Raw genomic sequence first — 8,296 nt, 5'->3', positions numbered from 1 at the left:
GTAAATGATACCTGCATCTAATAGCTTAAGGACTTCAGTTCTAACAACTTCTTTCATGTTAGGATTTAACCGACGTTGCATCTCCCTAGTAGTTTTAGCATTTTCATCAAGGTGAATGTAATGCATGCAGTCTACTGGGTTTATACCTTTAATGTCTGCTATGGTCCATCCTAATGCCCCTTTGTGATCTTTCAAAACATCCAACAACTTACCTTTTTGTTCGTCATTGAGGGATGCTGAGATGATTACCAGTAGAGTAATTTCTTCTCCCAAAAATGCATATTCCAATGTGTTGGGTAATGGTTTGAGCTCGAGTTTCGGTGGTGATTTTGATGATGGGATGAGTTTATTCTCTGATGGTGCTAGTTGTTCAACTCTTGACTTCCATTTATTAGTGTCCATAAATGGTGTTGAGTCAAGCAGGGCGTTGACCTCATCAACCGATCTGTCAATATCAAAATCAAAACCAAAGTGAGTTAAACATGTTTGTAAAGGATCATCACTAAGGTTTGAAAGAAAAGTGTCATCAACTATTGTTTTAATTAAATCCACATCAACAATTCCATCATCTGCATTGTGAGGTTGTTTGGCAATGTTGAAGATGTTCAGCTCCATAGTCATGTTGCCGAAAGACAACTGTATATTTCCAGTCCTGCATTGAATGTGAGCATCTGCAGTTGCCAAGAAAGGTCGGCCTAGAATAATGGGGATGTGCTTCCTTGAATCCTGTATTGGTTGAGTGTCAATTACAATGAAATCAACAGGAAAATAAAACTTGTCTACCTGAATAAGCACGTCCTCCACAATACCACTAGGTATTTTCGTGGACCGATCTGCAAGCTGTAACACCACTGGAGTTGGGTGTAATTCTCCAAGTCCAAGTTTCACAAACACTGAATAAGGTAACAGATTTACACTAGCTCCTAAATCCAACAAAGCATTCTCAATTGTGTGGTTCCCTATGCTACATGAGATAGTGGGGGAGCCTGGGTCTTTGCATTTTAAAGGAATTTTATGTTGGAGTATAGAACTAACGTTTTCTGTTAAAAATGCCTTCTTTTGAACATGCATATTTCTCTTTTTAGTACAAAGGTCTTTAAGAAACTTGGCATAAGATGGAACTTGCTTAATAGCATCAAGTAAAGGGATGCTAACACTTATCTGTTTGAAGATTTCAAGAATCTCACCTGTGGATTTTCCCTTTTTTCCTTTCGCTAACCTCTGAGGAAATGGAGCTTTCGGAACGTATTCTCGTGGGTTGGTTTCTTCTTTCTCCTCCGGTGATGATTCCTCAACATTCACAGGTACAATTTGATTTTCTTTTGTCACCGGCATCTCCACTTTGTTGTTGACTTTTTTTCCTTTTCGCAAGGTCATTACTGCTTTGACTTCTCCATGCTGCTGTGGTGAACTGGTACTTGCTTCATGCACTCCTTTAGGGTTAGGCACTGATTGACTTGGAAACTTACCTTTCTCAACGGTCATTGCCAAGGTCTGAACTGAAGAAGCAAGTTGTCCCACCATCTTCTCGAGGCTTGAAACTGATTGGGCTTGTGAGTTGAAGCCCGCTCTCAACTCATTTCGTAGTCCATCAATGGTGCGGTTCTGTTGCTCAATCGTAGAGTGAGTAAGATTCTTGAGATTCTGGAATGAATCCTCCTATGGTCTGGGTTGAGAGTAGTTCTGGTTCTGATTGTATGGTCTAAATGGGGGCTGAGAGCCTTGAGGAATTTGCGGAATTGGTTGCATTGGTGGAGCTGGAGCTGCTGGTCCATTCTGTTGGAACCCTTGAGACCATGAAAAATTGGGGTGGTCTCTCCATCCAGGGTTATATGTGTTGGAGTATGGGTTGTAATTCGATGGTTTTCTCATTACACCTATGGCATTGGCTTGATCTGAGTATGAGTCATGGTCATGTGGCTCTGTTGATTTAGCAGTCGATAACGATGCTATTTGTCGAGAGAGACCTTCAATTATCGCTTTGACTTCTTTAATTTCTGAACTTGACTCGCCAATGTGAACCTCATTTACTCCCTTAATTCTTCTTGTATTCCTGAGTGATCGACTCCGTTGTTGGGAATTATCCGCTTGTCGCTGGAAGAATTCCCAAATCTCTGATGCACTTTTTGATATTAGCTCTCCTCCACTTGTTGCCATTAGCCATTCTTGCACATTCGGCAATAATCCCTCCAAAACGTATAGGCATTGGTGCTATTTTTCGTACCCATGATGTGGACACTTCAAGAGTAGCCCATTGAATCGCTCCCATGTTTCAAAAAACTGCTCGTCCTCTCTCTGGGTAAACTCCGAGATTTCCCTGCGAATAGCGTTGGTTTTATGCACTGGGAAATATTTATTCAAAAATTTTGTTACCATTTGTTCCCATGATAAAATGCTATTAGCAAGTAAAGTATTTAACCATGAACGAGGTCTATCCTTTAAAGAAAATGGGAATAATCTGAGTTTAACATTATCGTCTGAAAAATTTTCATATTTAAAAGTTTGACAAATTGCATGAAAATCATTCAGATGATTATATGGGTCCTCATTTTCTAGGCCATAAAATGTTGGGAGACAATTTAGCACACTGGGTTTTAATTCAAAACTCCTAGCAGCTACATTTGGGTATTTTATGCATGATGTGCTCAAATTAGCTAAGGGACTAAAATAGTCCTTAAATGGCCTCTCCCATGGTGCTTGTAAATCCATTTTATTTTTAACGTTCTTGAGCGTGTGAAGTGTTTTTTCTAGTTCAAGGTTTATAGGTTCAAGATTAGGTAATAATGACCTACGACCATGCATGCAAAACAAATAAAAAAATTAAAGATGGGAACAAAACAAATAAAAATAAAGAAGAGGGAGAAATTACGATACTAACCTTATTGCGCTATTACAACCTTTCTATAAAAATACACAAAAATAAATACGTGAAATAAATTAAAAATTAAATTAATAAAATAAACAAAAAAAATTACAAAGAAAAATAAATAGAAAATTTAATTACAGAATTTTAAAGAAGAGAAAAAGGAAAGAAATACTAACCTTTAAATGTAGATTCACTTTTTTTAATAATAATAATAAAAATACAAGAAAACAAATAAAAGAAATTATTCACAAAAATTAATTCTATGAATTAAAAGTACTTACCTCCCCGGCAACGGCACCAAAAACTTGTTGTGCAAATTTTAATGAACTCGCAAGCGCACGAATCTATTGTAATATAGATCAATGGTGACGAGTGTCGATCCCACGAGGAGGTGGATTTTAATTATATGTAGAATTAATTTTGTAAATGGGTGGTTGGAATTGTGGTGGAAGTGATTTAAATTATCCTAAAATTAGAATTGAAATGACAATAATAAATTCTAAAATTGGACTTGCAATGACGAGAATAAATTGAAGAGAAATCTATTGAAATGACGTACTTGGGTATCTAGATTCGTATCAACATGCATCATGGGTAAATAATCCGTATTAATGCCAATTAAATCATGAGGGGGGAATCCACACCTCATGAACCACGCTCTAAACAATATGGTGCTAAGGGCTTATCGTGCCAAATAATAATAACCTTATACTAGAGAGCCGGTGTAACCAAGGCGGTATCTAGACAAGACTATTATTATTTGTCGACGAAAAGTCAAATCATCCACAAAAACTAGAGGGGAAGAGAAAATAAATTTACCAAATTAAGCCTATGACACATGTTGAGACTTCACTTTCAACCCAAACTTGAAAGAAAATTAGTCACTCATAGTTGAACTAGGGGCAAAATGAGAATTTATTAAAATACGAAGAAAATACAAGATGGAGAAGGAATTACAGAAAATGGATCCCAAAAATGGATTCAGAGATATCAAATTAGGGGGGAGAGGCCCTCTTTTTATAGATACATAGAGTAAATCATGGCTATCGGATTAAAAACAGTTTGGACGCTCAGGATTGCGCCACGTCATCAGTCAACAGTCCACGGTTTGACCACGCGGATGAACAGTAACACGGTTTGACCCGACTTTGAACAGTAACGCGGTTTGGTTGAAAATAATCCTGTGTGATGCATGCACCGTATGTGAGATTTTTCGTCCACTGATATGCTTCCACGTCACCATCAACAGTATATAAGAATTTTAGTCCAACAGGATCGTGACACCTCATCAGTCAATGCCACGTCATCGGTCCGTCTATGTGAACAGTGTCGTGAACAGTAACGTATACAGTGAACAGTGCCATTTTTCCTTTTATGCTCCTCCTAAGGTTTTCGACCGTCCTGGGTTCAAAAGTGATGTCCGTTTTGCCATGACTCACACTGGTGACAAACCTCCCCCACCTAAAACGCACGACATCCTCGTCGGCCTTAACCTCCTCCACACAAAGCCATATCAAAGCCAATTGATAACTCTATGAAATGAGAGTTATTACAGCAATTCTAGACTTAAATCAAGACCACTTAGAGAGTAAAAGATGTGTTTTTATTGCATTTTGGTTATGTTTTGCATAAACATCTATTTTAATTTAGTCTTAATAAGTTTTGCTTGATTTAAAGTAATTTGTGCTCGAAACATGTGCATAATTGTATGTTTTCAAAAGTTTATAATCCATCAAGGGATGCTGAGATATTAGGCTAGCAAGAAGAAGAAAGAATATGGCCACAAAAGAAGTGAAACACAACCGGGAACAGTACAATGTTATAGCCGTTGCTGGAGCGACCATTGTTGTAGCAATCCTGGAATACCAATGGAGAAAACTTAGCGCGGGTTAGCTGCAGAATTGCAATATGCACTTTCCTAATTTGACTCATGTACTCCCGAAGCCTTTGTTTATTCTAGTTTTCAGTTATAAAAAGAGGCACGCATCACATAAAACGGTGGCAAGGAATTATCATTGGGAAAATTGGAGAGAAAGAAAAGAAGAAGATCATAAATCAAGGGAACCGAGGCCGCATCATTAAAAAATCCAGCAGAGTTATTAGGATTCACTATCTATCGTTCTTCACTTATTCTTTCTTCACTCTTTAATTAAACCAATGTATTTCGTGACCAATATGTTGCTGTTTATTTTTCTCTTTCAGAATATGAACTAAACTTGCTTGTAGTTGAGTGACAAACAATCTAATGGGTTCTTGATTGTTCTTATAAGTTGCTATATAATTAATATAGTATTTTACTCTAGTAGTTATTATTATAACTGTTATTTCGGTTGACCACCCATTTAATAGTTCAAGTGAAGGAGCCGCAAAATGGCATGTCTTAGTGGATATTATTAGAGTAATACTTGATTTTAATTTAAGTTTCCAGGATTAAGTTTATCTTGAATCGCATAAGGGCCTTACTTGAAGTTAAGATTTGTGATAAACTAGACATAGATATTCACCTTGTAGGGCGGAGAGAATGGATGTTCATAGTGCCATGTTGTAGGTAGAATAGTAATTAGTCATTGCTAAGATACTTAAGGGTATGAGAATTCCAATATGCGACAGCTGAGGATGCAAAATAATTCTGCCCAGTGCTATAAAAATTGTTGTAGCAACTGATGTTAACTTGATGAAAAGCAGTCAGCCCATAAAGAGAGTTTGATCATTCAACTACCTTATTCTCATTTGATTCTTCGACGCATCTTTATTTAATTTATTTCATCACTGCTTTGTTTTATTTTATTCTCTCACAATTATCAATTTCAATAGTAACCAACTTTACATTTGTTCATCTCCGTATAAAGGTAGATTGCACTATTGTGATTGCTGTAGCATCTGTGGAGACGATCTTGAATATTTATCAATTTATTACTTGTTGTGTACACTTGTACATTGGCATCAATAACATTTGATAAAAAAATCACCAACATCAATGCTTCATTCTCTTTGACACACACATGCGTGCCAATGTTGGGCTCACCACTCATCCGCTGCACCATCCCTTGGTCCCTCGGATGTTCTGCCCGTGTGGAATCATCTTTCCCCCAAGCAATGACTCCGTGTCAGTGACACTCCTACCGGCCATTCTCTCCGAGAATGTCTCTTTCGCTGCCGATTGTTCCCTCTTGACTTCTATCAAGTCTTTGTGCCTGCCCAAGCCCTTACTTGTATACACCGCAGACTCTGTAACAAAGCCCCATCATTGCTGCTTTGTAGTCGAGGATACCTGAAGTATCCACGGATTCGGCAGCCACACATGCTCCTCTCTGCTCTAGCCTGCTGCCTCGCAATTCCTTGCCCAACACATGATACTAATGACTCTTACATGCGCATCCATAAACAGGGAACAGTGCTACTACCCCAAACAACACTAACACGAGCCAAACTTTCCACTGTGAAGTTATCACTGGAACCCCGCTTACTGACTTGCAATGCCTTAAGCCCCACGCTTCCTTGCGAAAGCACCCGCAACTACCCTTGTTCAGCAAGAACTCACCACAATCGGTACCACTTTGAATGATTCCCTCATTCTCACTGTCATGAGTCTTCCAGCAACTGGAACCCTCCGTTAGGGACTTAGCTTCCAATTCCCCTTCATCTTGGTTCGCGTCTTCATCCGGCAACTTGTTTAGTTAAGGCCCTTGTGACTCTCTAGCCATAAATCCTGTAGAATCATGGTATACTCGTCAAGCTTCTCCGCAATTTGAACGCGCTCTTTAACCAACGACATCATCGCTGAATCCCCTCCAACTAAACCACGATTTGTAGCTGGAAGTGATGTCTCCAGCCTATTCGAATTCAAGTATTTGCATTCGACCATACAAGGCTCCTCCATGCCTCCAATCCAAATCCAAGATAATTGAGGATGTACACGTACCTCGGCACTGTACAGGAATTCCATTCCTAAGATCATGTCATACCTCGACATAGCCATCACCACGAATGATGTGTCTCGTACCCAAGTTCCCACACTCAGGTTGGCCATAGCTACGCCGTTCGGAACCACTTTGTGGTGTGAAGTGAGACCCACAACGAGATTGGCTCAGGCAACTTGCAGCCCAATGCGTGGTACCAAATTCGCCTCTACAAGATTTGTTGTTGCCCCCGTATCAATCATCGCCCTCACCTCCACTCCATTCAACTTTACCTTCGCATACATCAATTCCCCTTAGTACAATTCGCCCCTGAGGATGCTCGATAGCTCCTCATTACTCATAGGCTCTTCCTCCACCTCAACTTCTGTGTTGTTCAGCAATTGTAACGGGTTCATGCGCTTTGCTGCCACTTCGGACTCCGAAAGTTTTAAAGACTCCCCTTCAGTCTCTTTCACGAAAGTGTTCAGTTTCTCGCGCTTCGGACACTCTTTGGTCCGATGTGGTCCATCGCAAATGAAGCACCCCGAACTCTTTTTCCCTTGCGGATTTCCTTGCTTGGTTTTGCTCTGGCCATTGTTCTTTTTCCCACCATCACGCGAAGAATGGCTCTTCTTGCCCTCCTTAGACTTCTTTGATTAAGAAGAAGAAACATTCACGAATCTGAAGTCAACCAAGCCGTCGGCAGCTGCTATCGTCGTCGGTATATCCCTCATAGCTTTCCTCTACAACTCCGTTTGCGCCCACGGCTGTAAACCCGAAATGAAGTTAAAGAGTTTGTCTTCATCTACCATGTTCTTGATGTTGAGCATCAACGAACTAAATTTCTTGATGTAATCCTTCACTGAACTGGTATGCTTAAGCTCTTCAAGCTCTCCCTCGTGAGCCAACTAGCATTACCTGGTAAGAACTGACCTTTCAGCTCTCGTTTGAGCATGTCCCATGTCTCGATTACTGGTCGCTATACTTCCGTGTCTTTTCTTGAAGTCTGCTCCGCCACCACAATTTTGCATCCCCCTTAAGGTACATGCTGGTAATGGTGACCCGCTCCGCTTCGGGCACATGAGTAGCTCAAAAATACTGCTCCATATCCTACAGAAAATTCTCTAACTCCTTGGCATTCCGAGTTTCGTTGTAAGCTTTTGGTTCGGGCACCTTTACTTTCGAAGGTCCCTTTTCTTCACGTGGAGTGTTGCTTACTGCCCGTTTCAGTAAACCCATCACTTTTTCAAGATCTCTAATGTTGCATTTCAATACCTCTACCAGTGCAGCAACATCCTCCATGACTTTATTCGGCTTGTCTGAAAACTCGCCCACAAACTCCGCACAAGTCTGTTTCACACCCGCCATCTCAATGGAGTTAATTTCTGTGTTCTTCGCCAAACTCTCTAGTTCTGGCTATAAAGTGCCCACGATGGTCTCCAAATGCACCAATCTATCCTTTGTTGACTCCCCAGTCATGTTGGTTTCTGCCGTTGTGACTTTCTCTGAAATTACACAACTATACACTTGC

The 8,296-nt window shown here is 40.1% G+C and overlaps 1 non-coding gene across 1 annotated transcript; it reads left to right on the top strand.

Moving 5' to 3' along the window:
• The first annotated feature begins 2,221 nt into the window (after positions 1-2,221).
• LOC112101259 lies at positions 2,222-2,325 on the top strand. The gene has a single exon (XR_002907386.1). It is a non-coding gene; the product is annotated as a small nucleolar RNA R71 (small nucleolar RNA).
• The last annotated feature ends 5,971 nt before the right edge of the window (positions 2,326-8,296 follow it).

This window comes from Citrus clementina, unplaced genomic scaffold (assembly GCF_000493195.1).
Source record: "Citrus clementina cultivar Clemenules unplaced genomic scaffold, Citrus_clementina_v1.0 scaffold_2, whole genome shotgun sequence".
In the NCBI taxonomy this organism is placed as follows: domain Eukaryota; kingdom Viridiplantae; phylum Streptophyta; class Magnoliopsida; order Sapindales; family Rutaceae; genus Citrus; species Citrus x clementina.
Note: the sequence above shows the minus strand (reverse complement) of the source record. Positions and strands in the feature narration are given on the sequence as shown.